The 13,260-nt window shown below is 47.2% G+C and overlaps 1 long non-coding RNA gene across 1 annotated transcript; it reads left to right on the top strand.

Annotated features, from left to right (window-relative positions):
* Positions 1-906: 906 nt before the first annotated feature.
* Positions 907-12,950, top strand: LOC145520206 (uncharacterized). The gene is made up of 6 exons (XR_014064314.1): positions 907-1,354; positions 2,606-2,680; positions 3,304-3,355; positions 4,101-4,163; positions 7,119-7,210; positions 10,206-12,950. It is a non-coding gene; the product is annotated as an uncharacterized LOC145520206 (long non-coding RNA).
* The last annotated feature ends 310 nt before the right edge of the window (positions 12,951-13,260 follow it).

Raw genomic sequence — 13,260 nt, 5'->3', positions numbered from 1 at the left:
TGATTCTCTCCTCTGTCCCTGGGAACACAGCTCGGGTTGTGTATATCACAGTTGAGGGGTTGACTGGAAACAGGGGTTGGGTGGGCGGCCAGCCCCTTTAGCCAAATCCAGGGCTTGAGTGCTGGCACAGGGTTCCATCTGCTGGGTGCACGGGGTTGGCAGGGGTCTTTCTTATTCACTGAAGGTCCCTCTGGCCTCTGAGCGGGTGGTAGTCCTGCCTGGTCAAAGGTGATGCCAGTCTATGACCCGCAAATCGGGCGGCCTTGCAGCTCACATGCCCTCAGGTCAATTCTATATTTTCTACTTTTCAGGTCTGCAGAGGCTGCTGCTCCCCACCCGCGCCCCCATCACATTCAACGAAATGTGGTTCCAATCTGATTCAGTTCTGAGCTCCCATCTGGCAGGGCCATGACACCCAACAATATTTCCATGAACCCAATTGGACTCTCACACCGCCCGCGGCAGGATCTGACTCAGCCTGACGCTTTATTGAACAAACATTTACGAAGTCCTTCCTGAGTGCTGGGCACTCTTCCAGCACTTTCCAAAGGCTGACCTCTTTAATCCTGCAACCTAGGAGGGAGGTATGATCATGGTCCCATTTTAATGATGAGAAAAAAAAAGTCCAGAGGATCTCCGTGACCCACCTGGGATCAAACAGCTCCTGGACTGGGATTCAAACCTGGGTCCCCTGGCTCTGGCAGTGGATAACCATAATGCTTCACTATGCCTTCACTTTAAAAAAAAAGTGTTTTTTTTTTTAAATTAAATTAAATGTATTTATTTGGCTGCCCTGGATCTCAGTGGCAGCACATGAGGTCTAGTTCCCTGACCAGGAAGTGAACCCAGGCCCCCTGCATTGGGAGGGAGCGCAGAGTCTTAGCCACAGGCCAGCCCGGAAGTGCCGGTTTTTTCCCCCGTCATCCTTTTCTTCCTCTTCCCCTACTTGCTCCCCTCCCTTTCTGCCCCTTCCTTGTCTCCTTTTCCTTCTTTCCTGACCCCGAGCAGCTGCCATCTCCTCCCCTGGACACCACCCAGCCTGGCACAGTCTCTGCCGCTTCCCCAGACGGGGCCCTGCCAGTTCCTCCGTCATCGTGGCCGGTTCCCGGTGCCAGCGGACAGGGAGTGCCAGCCTCCCCGCCGCCTACTGCCCGCTCCGCCTCGAGCGGCGGGTGGCAGACGCCTGGGGGCCGGGGCCGGGGCCAGCCTGGAGGGAAGCCAGGCCTGTGGGGAGCTGCGTGACGTGCCCACACCCGCCCCTGACGTCCGGCCCCCGCTCAGCGGCTTCGCTGTGATGCCAAGACAGCCTGTGCTCCCCGGGAGGCGCTTCGACAGTAGGGACCCCGCCGCTCTTGTGAGTGTCCCCCTGCCTTGTCTAAATGATAGAATGGCCGGCGGAAATCACGATGGTTGAAAAACAGCTTCATCGCCTGACCCCAGACACAATCCTGCCTGGGCTTGCGCTGGGACTCCTGTGACCGCTGGATATGAAATGAGGTGTTTTCCTTCCCCAGTGCTGGCTGCCAGGATCTAAGGGAGAGGCCAGTGACACAGGCAGATCTGGGTCTGTTGCTCTGCTTCTGACCCCCTGGCAAGTCTCTTCCCGGTCTGTGTGGGTACAGGAGGGGGAGTCCCTGTCCATGCCTCGTGAAAAAAAATATATGTGGCCTTCAGGTTGAAAACACAAAAGAAGTTTGGAACCCTTTTTATCTGTTCAGTTCAGTCATGTCTGACTCTGTGACCCCATGGACTGCAGCATGCCAGGCTTCCCTGGCCATCACCAACTCCCGCAGTTTACTTAAACTCATATCCATTGAGTCAGTGATGCCATCCAAGCATCTCATCCTCTGTCATCCCCTTCTCCTCCTGCCCTCAGTCTTTCCCAGCATCACGGTCTTTTCCAGTGAGTCACTTCTTCGCATCCAGTGGCCAAAGTATTGGAGCTGTTTGATCTCCTTGCATTCCGAGGGACTCTCAAGAGTCTTCTCCAACACCACGGTTCAAAAGCATCAATTCTTCCTCGCTCAGTCTTCCCTGGTGGCTCAGATGGTAAAGAATCCACCTGTAATGTTGCAGACCTGGGTTCGAACCCTGGGTTGGGACGATCCCCTGGAGGAGGGAATGCTAACCCATAGTATTCTTGCCTGGAGAACCCCCATGGCAGAGGAGCCTGGTGGGCTACAGTCTATGTGGTCGCAAAGAGTCGGACACAACTAAGTGACTAACTACAGCAGCCTTTTTTATGGTCCAACTCTCACATCCATACATGACTACTGGAAAAACCATAGCTTTGACTAGATGGACCTTTGTGGGTAAAGTGATGTCTCTGCTTTTGAATACGCTGTCTAGGTTGGTCATAGCTTTTCTTCCACAGAGCAAGTGTCTTTTAATTTCATGGTGCAGCCACCATCTGCAGTGATTCTGGAGCCCAAGAAAATAAAGTCTGTCACTGTTTCCATTGTTTCACTTTCTATTTGTCATGAAATGATGGGACTGGATGCCATGATATTATTTTTTTGAATGCTAAGTTTTAAGCCAGCTTTTTCACTCTCCTCTTTCACCTTCATCAGAGGCTCTTTAGTACCTCTTTGTTTTCTGCCATTAGGGTAGTATCACCTGCATATCTGAGGTTGCTGATATTTCTCCCGGCCATCTTGTTCCCAGCTCCTGATTCATCCAGGTTAGTATTTCACTCTGCATATAAGTTAAATAAACAGAGTGACAATAGACAGCCTTGATGTACTCCTTTCCCAATTTTGAACCAGTCTGCTGTTCCATATCCAGTTCTAACTGTTGCTGCTTTGCCTGCATATGGGTTTCTCAGGAGGCAGGTAAGGTGGTCTGGTATTCCCATCTCTTTTAGAAATTTCAAGAGTTTCTTGTGATCCACACAGTAAATGGCATTAGTGTAGTCAATGAAGCAGAAGTAGATGTTTTTTTGGAATTCCTTCCTTTTTCTATGATTGAAAAGATGTTGGCAATTTGATCTCTGGTTCCTCTGCCTTTGCTAAATCCAGCTTGTACATCTGGAAGTTCTCGGTTTATGTACTGTTAAAGAAAGCCTAGCTTGAAGGATTTGGAGCATTACTTTGGTACCATGTGAAATGAGCACAATTGTGCAGTAGTTTGAACGTTCTTTGGCAATGCCCTTCTTTGAGATGGGAATGAAAACAACTTTTCCAGTCCTGTGGCTGAATTTTCAACATTTGCTGGGATATTTAGTGCAGCATTTAAACAGCATCATCTTTTAGGATTTGAAATAGCTCAGCAGAAATTCCATCACTTCCATTACTTTGCTCCTAGTAATGCTTCCTACGGCCCGCTGGACTTCACGCTCCAGGATGACTGGCTCTGGGTGAGTGATCACACCATTGTGGTTATCCAGCTTATACAGACCTTTTTTGTACAGTTCTTCTGTGTATTCCTGACACCTCTTCTTAATTTCTTCTGTCGGGACCAGCCCAACAATAAAGCGACCTGAGGGAAGGGTGCCGCAGAAGAATAAGGAAAAATAAGACTCAGAAATAAGTGGGGATCAGGGAGCTGATGCCATTTGCAGGCAAAAGCCCAGATCCTAATCCTTGCATGCCTTGTATTGTTAACTTCTACTTCCTTATTCCTGCTCTAGAGATATCTGTTCTTTACAATCTCAGATCAGGGATAAAGATATACAATGCACAGTAGTCCTCAATGTCAAACCTTCAGGCCTTTCATGACTTTTTTTAGCCCTTTGGCTAGTGACGCCCTTTCTCAGCAACTCCCTCAAGGCTCTGGTTATGGGAACAGTCACTAATGGTTTTCCATCAGTCACATCAGTACTTCAACATCTTGTTTTCAAGATGTCTTTCCACAAAGTACTTTTTACAACTCCCAGCCCTTCACCTGGGGGTGATGAGAAAGTCATTCTTATTTTTCAAAGAAGCCCCGTTAGTTATAGTAGAGGCCTGTGCATGGCATATTCCCTTCATCTTCTACTTTGTTAGGTCCATACTATTGCTGTCCTATACTGTGCCCCTCTTTGCATGACATGTGCCCATGGTATCTAATTTTCTTAAAGAGAACTCTACTCTTTCCACACCTTTGTTTTCCTCTGTTTCTAGAGATTGTTTATTTAAGAAGGCATTGTTATTTCTCCTTGTTATTCCGTGGAACTCTGCGTTCAGGTAGGTATATCTTTCCATTTCTCATCCCCCTATCGCAAGTTATTTTGAATTACCTCTCCCTAATGATTGCTTTTCTTGTGCTTAAGCAAAATCGCCACCGCAGCAGCATATTCTGCCTACTGTTCACCTCCTTAAATTTTCTTCGTGAACGGGGGTTCTTTTTTGAACTGTTTGTGATGACCAGCTCTAGGACATTTCTGAAGGTGGGGTGTCATTTCCAGGGCCCCAGGCCTTGTGAGTATCTAGTGCCCAGAAGCGGGGCTTTTCAAGGTGTTGTTACAGGCCGTGTCCACAAGGCGGCAGCACGTTTCCATTTTCCGGTCTGGGTGGGCGGCAAGCAGAGCCTTAAGAGAAGAAAGTGGCTTTCCTGGGTAGGAGAGGAGGGTGGACAGGGCGAGGAGAAACAGCCGAGGGCTTGTGCTCCTTATTGTTTCCCGGGACGTTTTCCACCCTAGACCCACCCCGAGCCCTGGCAGACCGCTCTGCTGAGGACTCTGTGGTTCCTAGGTGGGGGGACGGCTCTGCAAGGAGGCTGCCGCGGGGAATCCCATCAGCGCGAGAGTTGCACACCAGGTGACTTTTGCAAGCTCTTCCAGCCCAGAGTGTGCACTGATCCTTGGATGCAGGAGGTTTTATGGAGCCTTCAGGAGGGTGCGCCTGGATCTGGAGATGGTGGTCGCGGCCACAGGGGACCAGACACTCCAGGACTCAGGGGGGCTCGTTGGCTGACCCATCCTCCCCAGCTCTCTCATCTGGCCCCCAGTCCAGGCTGGGGGGCCCCGGGCTGCTCAGGCCCCAGGAATGTCACACAAGCCTGGTCACCGAGGAGTCCTTGTAATATATTTTCTTTTCTTTTTAAATTTAATTTTTATTTTTAAGTTGGAATATAGTACTTTATTGTGCTGTGTTTCTCTTGAGTGAGCAACAACGTGATTCACTTATACATATACACATACTATCTTTTTAGATTCTTCTCTCCTATAAGTTATTAGAGTGTTGAGTCGAGTTCCCTGTGCTCTGCAGTAGGTATTTGTTGATTATCGATTTCATGCATATTACTATGTTTACATTAATCCCAACCTCCTAGTTTATTCCTGCCCCCACCCCCACCTTTCTCCCTTGGGAACCAGGAGTTTGTTTTCTAGTCTGTGAGTCTGTTTCTGTTTTGTAAACAGATGCATGTCTTTCGATACTTCGATTCCAACCGTAAGCGGTATCACAGGCTGTCTCTCCTTCTCTGACTGACTACACTTGGTATAATCATCTCTAGGTCCATCCGTGTCACTGCACATGGCATTATTTCATCCTTTTTATGGCTGAGTAATATTCCATTGTAAATCTGTAGCACATCTTTATCCATTCATCTGTCGATGACTGTTTAGGTTGCTTCCCTGTCTTGGCTGCACAAGGCATATTAATATACTAATGCTCTGAGAAACCCCACAGCAGAGCAATCTGTTTGCATCTGCTTAATCTGATTTCCCAAACTCGGGTGCCCATGGAGTTTTTTTTTCAAATCACTCCAAATAATAATTCAATGAAACCTACTTTGAGACATCCTGCTCTACACCAAGTCTAGACTGCAGACCCTGGTGCCTGGAGATAGCCTAGGTATGGTCTAATTAAGGCTTTCTTCTCCTACTGGGTTCTTTGCCCATTTCAGTTCAGTTCAGTTCAGTTGCTCAGTTGTGTCCGACTCTTTGCGACCCCATGGACTGCAGCACGCCAGGCCTCCCTGTCCATCACCAACTCCCAGAGTTTACTCAAACTCATGTCCATTGAGTCGGTGATGCCATCCAACCATCTCATCCTCTGTCGTCCCCTTCTCCTCTTGCCTTCAATCTTTCCCAGCATCAGGGTCTTTTCCAATGAGTCAGTTCTTCGCATCAGGTGGCCAAAGTATTGGAGCTTCAGCTTGAGCATCAGTCCTTCCAATGAATATTCAGAGTTGATTTCCTTTAGGAGTGACTGGTTTGATCTCCTTGCAGTCCAGGGGACTCTCAAGAGTCTTCTCTAACACCACAGTTCAAAAGCATCAATTCTTTGGCACTCAGCTTTCTTTATAGTCTAACTCTCACATCCATACATGACCACTCGAAAAACCATAGCTTTGACCAGGTGGACCTTTGTTGGCAAAGTAATGTCTCTGCTTTTTAATATGCTGTCTAGGTTGATCATCACATTGGAGGCGGCTCAGAGGTTAAAGCGTCTGCCTCCAATGTGGGAGACCCAGGTTCGATCCCTGGGTCAGGAAGATCCCCTGGAGAAGGAAATGGCAACCCACTCCAGTACTCTTGCCTGGAGAATCCCATGGACGGAGGAGCCTGGTAGGCTACAGTCCACGGGGTTGCAAAGAGTCGGACACGACTGAGCGACTTCACTCACTCTAGGTTGATCATAGCTTTTCTTCCAAGGAACAAGCATCTTAATTTCATGGCTGCAGTCACCATCTGCAGTGATTTTGGAGCCCCCCAAAATAAAGACTGTCACTGTTTCCATTATTTCCCCATCTATTTGCCATGAAGTGATGGGACCAGATGTGATCTCAGTTGCCCATTTAATTTCTCCCAAAATTCGGGGCAGGTTTTACAAAGAGATAAAGTAGACAGTTGCTGATTTGCTTGAAATTCAGGAACAGTAGATGATGATGATGATATTGACAAATGCATATACTACATGTCAAGTATTTTTCTAAGAAGTTTATGTAAGTTAACCAGTTTAGTCATCGTGACTACCCTGTGAGGTAAGTACTGCTCTTATGCCTATTTTATACACATGGAAACTGAGGCACAGAGCTACTTGCCCAAGGTCACACAAATAGTGGATGAGCTAGGATTCAAACCAGGTGATCTGGATACAGGGTCCAGACTCTTGACCACCATATTATACTCCTTCTCAGATGAGATAATTGCTTTGGTTCCCTGAAACTCTACTATTATTCATTCATTTCTTCAGTATTATAGGAGTCTGTGCTCTTCCAGAACTTCATTGGAAAACTCAGGGCCAAGAAGCTTTCCCAGAAATGTTGAAGAGCTGTCTTAATACAGGTATGGTCCAGCCCATCCCTGTGTTTTACTGTAATTGCTTTGTATATGCATCTATGACATTCTCAATTGCAGAAACTTTGTTTCAGGCACTGTGTGAGGCACTAAATGACAGGCATGTGAATGAGATATGGTCCCAGAGCTCAGAGAGTCCCCAAAGCTTTTGTAACTGTTCTTGATAGACACATTTGAAATTTAATACCAGGGCCGGAGAGCTACAAGCTTAAAGCTCTAAGAGCAGAGGGTTATATGTGAGTACAGAGGACAAAATAATTACTTCTGATCAGAAGGGGGTGATATTTGAGCTGAGGGTAAAGGAAGATTTCAATAGGAGAATGAATGAGTGAATTCCTTAGGAAAAGAAATGGTTTGTGTTATTTTTATGGTACAAAATGAAGAGAATTAGATTTGGCACTGTATTCACAGGGACTGGCATTAGTCCTGTAACTTCAAGCAAATCATTTTTCTGCACAGCAGTTTATCCATCTGTAAAATTGGACTGGTAACCACTCATTTCCCAGGATTTGTTTTAAGACTTAAATAAAGCTACGTCTGGAAAAGTTCTTTGCTTGAAATGCTAAGTGCCATAAAGATATTAGGTATAATTATGCTTCCTAATTCCTCTTCTACTTCATCTCTTATGAATTCAATACAGTGCAGAACATTACTAAGAGCTTGCTTAGTGGCCAACACCATTCTCTTTACTTCCTGGATACTGTTTCATTGGCTGTCCCAACAATCCTATATGGCAGCATATCCATATGCCCATTCTACAGATGAGGAAAAGAAGGCACAGAGAGCTTCAGCTGCCTTGCTTAAGGTCACACAGCTCTTAACTACTGGGGCCCAGATTCAAACTCAGGTGGGACCTCAGCACCTCTGATCAGAGACTAAAGATGCACTAAAGATGCTGTTAGTCAGGCCCGCTTAGGACACGTCAGTCAGCTGAGAAGGGATGGTTGTGGCAGGGTGACCACCTCTGAGCACACAGTCATCAAGCCCCCTCTCCTCCAGTTCCATCAGAAGATCAGCTGAAAAAAGGATTAATTATAAGGATCACAGAACTCAGTTTTTCTTTTCCCAAACATGTCCTTGACTTAAACACTGATTATAAGAAAAACCAAGGCATAAAAGTTAGAGATTTCACAGGGCTTTTTAGAAAATGAAATAGGTGAACATCCTCCCGGTGAAACCTAGCCTGACAAGGTCACTGTTAAGGAGTGCAAAACCAACAGCCAGAATCAGAAAAATGAGGCCCAACATTCAGTCAAATCAAGTGGCATTTATCTGTATTTTAAAATGGCTCTCTAACGCTTTTATTTCCTTGGTATAAGAGTTCCAGTAGAACCCTAAAGCTATTGTATAGAACACTGGGGCTTTTTGATAGCTTCTAACTTAGCAAGCCACGGTCATTTAAAGAGAAGTGGATGAGCTGCTAGGAGGAGGGAGATTTCTGCTGAAGAAAACGAAGGTGTTCTGGCTCCATTGCTTCTGCTTCTTTCTGGAGAGAAGCGAAACGCACACAGGAACATGATGGAACCTTCCAGCTGGTGATTTTGTATTATCAGGAAAGAAAGTGTTTATGAAAATGAAAATGACTGATAATTATGTGTGAAAGCCTGCAAGGGAGAAGAATGCAGAAACATTGCAGAATATTTATTTATATCTAGAGCTGAAGCCCATTAGGTGAGAGTGTGAATTGGTCCAGTTTTTTGGAGGGGACTTGTTAATGTCCTGACACTTTGACCCGGCAAGTTCCCTTCTGCAAATCTACTTTTTAGCAGCACTTAATACATACCAAAGGTCTGTGTACAAGGATCTTCACTGTAGTGTAGTTTGCACTTACAAAAAATAGAAATAATCTATTGCCATCAAAATGAAAATGTTTAAACAAATGATGGAATATCCATATTTTAGAAAATTTTGCTAATAAATGGAATGAGAGAGATCTAGATATTCTGACATGGAAAGTTGTCCCTGATGTTTTAAGTGAAAAAAAGCCAATTGCAAAAGAGTTATATATTGTATGCTTTCATTTTAAAATGTTTTTAATATTAATAATGGAATGTGTGTGCGCTCAGTCTTTTTCAACTCTGTGCGACCCTGTGGACTGTAGCCACCCAGGCTCCTCTGTCTATAGGATTCTCCAGGCAAGAATACTAGAGTGGGTTGCCATTTCTTACTCCAGGGGATCTTCCTGACCCTGGGATTGAACCCCCATCTCCTGCGTCTTCTGCATTGGCAGGCAGATTCTTTACCACTGTGCCACCTAATGTTTACATTTTTATGTATAGATTATGTATAGATTATATATTGTTATAGAGTATAGATTGCTTTGGCAAAGAGAGGGGGGAAAACCAAAGCTGAATTATTCCTTCAAGGGAAGAAAGGGGAAAAAAGGAAATTTGCTGGCAGAGATTTATTCACTGTGTTTTGGTGAAAGGTAGCTCAGATGGTAAAGAGTCTGCCTGCAATGCAGGAGACCTGGGTTCCATCCCTGGGTCGGGAAGATCCCCAGGAGAAGGGAATGGCAGCCCACTCCAGTATTCTTGCCTGGAGAATTCCACGGGCAGAGAAGCCTCGGGCTACAGTCCAAAGGGTTGCAAAGAGTCGGAGGCGACTGAGCAACTAACACTTTCCCTTTCGGTGTGATTCCGTGGTGAGTGCATCCCAGAGTCTGGCCGTCCAGGCAAGGGCAGGATTGGTCGGAATGAACCCCAGTGCGAGGGTGCCCAGGGGGAGACTGACGGCGCTGTGTCTCCCTCCTGCACCCTCTTTCTGGCCTCCGGGTGGCCGTGGCCGCTGCGCCTCAGCCTTGGTTGACGGAGTAAAACCAGCTGGTTTCCCGTTTCCATTGCCTCCCAAGCTGCCCACTCTAGAAGCCACTGACTCAAGGTGGTAAAGAGCTCGGCCTTTGGCGCTCGGGAGCCCTGGGTTCAAATCCTGATGTGGCCACATGCCTCACTGTGGGGCTTGGGGAAATTTCTTCTCCTTTCAGGTGGCCTGTCTCCTCTTGTGAACAATGATGGTCTAAGACAACCTGCCCCAAGGGTCTTGGGACTGAAGAGAAGATCATCGAGAGAGCTTGAGAATAGAACAGAAACAAGCCTCACCGATTCTTATTGTCCTGTGGGTCCTTCTTTGGTAGAGTCTCCCTTCCGTTGTCTTCCGGATGAACTCCTACCCATCTTTCCAGACCCGGCTCACAGGCCATCGCTGACGGTCTCCCGGTCTCCGCTGGTCTCTGCTGCGCAGGCAGAACTGACGGGGGCTCCTCCTGCGGTCCTGAGGGGCCCTGGGTACCCAGCCTCACCCCCGCAGGGTCTGGTCCGGGTTGTCTGTCTCCTCCATCCCCCCGAGTCCCTGCAAGGCGGCAGCCCTGTTCCGACCCCCTCACAGCCTCAGCACTCACCTCAGGGCGTGAGGCTGTTTGAATCCCAGTCATCTTTTTCCTAATTGAATTCATCCTATTCTTGCCTCTATCACCCCAGGCCAGGCAACTTAATGCACAGCGAAGCTCCAGGAACAGCTTCCTAAGGGGTCTCCCTGCCTCCTCTCCCTCCATTCCGGTCCAGGCTAACGTTGGAGCCTGACAGGTCCCTGCCCAAAGCCCTTCAAGGCCAGAGTAGGACTGGAGGACACGGAGTCGGGTTTTCATTCCGGTTTGCTAAGGCTGATGTGATGCCCAGCACATTGCTTTCTTGAACGCTTGGCTGCTTCATCTGCAAAATGAAGGCATCGCCTCCTCCCACAAGGCTGTAGAAGGAACACAATGAAAAAATGCATGTGAAACGCAACAATGGCGTTTAGCTAAACCCAAATTTAGCTATTACTACTTCTGTTATCCTTGAGAGGCCGGGCTCATCAGGGGAGAAGGGAAGCATATCTGAAAATTCCCTGTCCAGGAATTCAGACTGAAGGGCCCTGTGACCCGGAGCAAGTGTGTGTGTGTGTGTGTGTGTGTGTGTGACCCGGAGCAAGTGTGTGTGTGTGTGACCCGGAGCAAGTGTGTGTGTGTGTGTGTGTGTGACCCGGAGCAAGTGTGTGTGTGTGTGTGTGTGTGACCCGGAGCAAGTGTGTGTGTGTGTGTGTGTGTGTGTGTGTGTGTGTGTGACCCGGAGCAAGAGTGTGTGTATGTGTGTGTGTGTGTGTGTGTGACCCGGAGCAAGTGTGTGTGTGTGTGTGTGTGTGACCCGGAGCAAGTTTGTGTGTGTGTGTGTGTGTGTGTGTGTGTGTGACCCGGAGCAAGTTTGTGTGTGTGTGTGTGTGACTCAGAGCAAGTTTGTGTGTGTGTGTGTGTGTGACCCGGAGCAAGTTTGTGTGTGTGTGTGTGTGACCCGGAGCAAGTTTGTGTGTGTGTGTGTGTGTGACCCGGAGCAAGTTTGTGTGTGTGTGTGTGTGTGTGTGACCCGGAGCAAGTTTGTGTGTGTGTGTGTGTGTGACCCGGAGCAAGTGTGTGTGTGTGTGTGTGTGACCCGGAGCAAGTTTGTGTGTGTGTGTGTGTGTGACCCGGAGCAAGTGTGTGTGTGTGTGTGTGACCCGGAGCAAGTTTGTGTGTGTGTGTGTGTGTGTGTGACCCGGAGCAAGTGTGTGTGTGTGTGTGTGTGACCCGGAGCAAGTTTGTGTGTATGTGTGTGTGTGTGTGTTATTCTGTCGCTCAGTTGTGTCCGACTCTTTGAGACCCTGTGTACTGTATAGCTCACCAAGCTCCTCTGTCCATGGAATTTTCCAGGCAAGAATACTGGAGCGGGTTGCCATTTCCTTCTCCAGAGGATCTTCCTGACCCAGAGGTCGTATCTGCCTCTCCTGCATCTCTCGCGTTGGCAGGCGGATTCTTTACCACCGAGCCACCAGGGGAGCCCCACAAGTTTCTCTAGTTATTCACGAAGAGGTGAGCTCTTACCTGGGGTCCCATTTCCATCAGAAACTGCATTTCATGTGCCCCTTTGTGATCCCAATCCATAAGGCAAAGGGAAAAGACTTTTTCCCACCCTTAAAATTAAATACAAATATCAGAGAACCTTGGTGCGTTCTTCTTCTTCTTCTCTTTTTTTTTTTTTTACCATTTATGAAGCACTTTCCTACCCATCATAGAATTTGGAGACAATTTTAATGGGAAGAAAGCACAGCCAAATCTTAACAATGATAATCTCTGGATGGATGGTGGGATTTGGGGGTCATTTTAACCTTACTTGTGGAATCTCCCCTCGTGGCTCAGATGGTAAAGCATCTGCCTATAATGCAGGTAGACCCAGGTTCAATCCCTGGGTCGGGAAGATTCCCTGGGGAAGGAAATGGCAAACCACTCCAGTACTCTTGCCTGGAAAATCCCATGGACAGAGGAGCCTGGAAGGCTAACGTCCATGGGGTCAGGAAGAGTCGGACACCGAGGTAAAGTTACTCGGCTCAAAATAGCCTGGAGTTAAAACTTCCCTCCGGGTCCTCCCCATCATTCTATGCAAAACAAAGAATACTCACCCAAAGGAAAAAAAAATGGACATTAAGGTTGATTATGCCCAGCTCTCAGCCGGTCCAGCCATTGGCTGATCTCCAGAATTCCTTGCCCCAGCCGTTTAAGAGATAACTACTCCGAACAACCTTGGAGAAGAACAGGCCCCCTTAAGACAGTAGCTTTCCACATATATGCCTGTATATACTTACTCTTTTCTTGGCTTAGCGCAGCAGCTCACTAATCTGACTGCTGCCCCTTCTCACCTCATTAAACCTGATCTGTTCCTGTAAAGTGCCGGTCTTGTTCTTTTTCTGAACCTCGCCTTCTCTAACTCCCTTACCCTACAGACACGACTGAGCGACTTCAGTTAACCTTACTTGTGTTTTCCTAAACCTTCAAAATCTTCTGCAGTTTCAGAGCTGAATAGAATCAATGGTTGCATAATATTGTGAATGCAATAAATGCACTAAATTGTAAAGTGTACAATTTTACGTTATGTGAATTTCACCTCATCCAAAAGGTCTCCTGCAATACTACACGCGTGATTTCATAGTCATTTATGAAAATGAGGTTTGAGGCGAGAACAAACAAGGACTTTTAA

The sequence above is a fragment of the Giraffa tippelskirchi genome, chromosome 9 (assembly GCF_054371585.1).
Source record: "Giraffa tippelskirchi isolate mGirTip1 chromosome 9, T2T-mGirTip1v1.2.pri, whole genome shotgun sequence".
In the NCBI taxonomy this organism is placed as follows: Eukaryota; Metazoa; Chordata; class Mammalia; order Artiodactyla; family Giraffidae; genus Giraffa; species Giraffa tippelskirchi.
The sequence above is the reverse complement of the archived record's forward strand: the minus strand, read 5'-3'. Positions and strand labels throughout refer to the sequence as shown.